The sequence below is a fragment of the Orycteropus afer genome, unplaced genomic scaffold (genome assembly GCF_000298275.1).
Source record: "Orycteropus afer afer isolate SDZICR_OR568_19922 unplaced genomic scaffold, OryAfe1.0 scaffold00003, whole genome shotgun sequence".
Taxonomy (NCBI): Eukaryota; Metazoa; Chordata; class Mammalia; order Tubulidentata; family Orycteropodidae; genus Orycteropus; species Orycteropus afer.
Window position 1 is genome coordinate 6,150,203 of NW_006921590.1, and position 1,126 is coordinate 6,151,328.

The following is a 1,126-nucleotide window of genomic DNA, read 5'->3' on the forward strand; positions in this document are numbered from 1 at the left end:
ATTAGTGAATAGAAGAGCACAATACCCTGCTTGCATAGATAACCTACAAACAAAACAAAGAAAATTGTGGGCAAGTCACTCTAAAATACAGTCACCAATTAAATATAGTCACAATGCCTCGGAGACAACAGAGCATCACAGTCCACACAAAGAAGCAACATAAAGCAGGAGAAACAGGGACCAGGATACAAACCCAAAACACATCCCTGAGGAAGACAAAGCATTGGAACTCCTTGATAAGGAATTCAAAACAATTATATTTAGGTATCTTCAAAGGATTCAGAGACAGACCAAGGAAAACACAGACAAAACTCGAGAAGAATTTTGCAAGAGAATACAAGAACAAAATGACAAATTAAATGAAAAATTAGAAATGATTCTAAATCTAGATAGAAATCCAGAAGATTAATACTAAATTGTCAGAAATAGGTAACACATTAATGGGGAAAGGAGCAGAACCGAATCAATGGAAGACAGAATTAGGGAGATTGAAGGCAAATATCTGAACACTTCTTTGGAATGAGATCAATCAGAAAAAAGATCAAAACAAAACAAAGAAAGACTAAGGTGCATGTGGGATACCATCTAAAGGAATAACCTATGTGTAATTGGGATTCCAAAACAGGAAGAGACAAATAAAACCACAGAGGAAATTGTTGAAGATTTGTTGGAAGAGAATTTTCCTGGTATGATGAAAGATAAGAATATAGTCATTCAGGAAGTTCAACGAACCCCAAACAGAGTAGACCCTGAAAGAAAATCACTCAGACATATCATCATCAAACTCACCAAAACCAAAGACAAAGAAAGAATCATGAGAGCAGCACAGAAAAAATGAAAAGTTACCTACAAAGGACAGTAAGATTAAGCTCAGCTTTCTTGGCAGAAACCACACAGGGGAGAAGACAATGTGATGGTATATATAAAACCATAAAAGAAAAATTTCCAACCAAGAATTATGTACCCAGCAAAATTGTTCCTCAAATATGATGATGAAATTAGGATATTTCCAGATAAGCAGAAATTAAGGGAATTTGTTAAAATCAGACCAAACTTGTAAGAGATGCTAAAAGGGAGCCCTTTGGACAGAGAAGCAACAACAGCCAACAGCAACTGACCATTAATA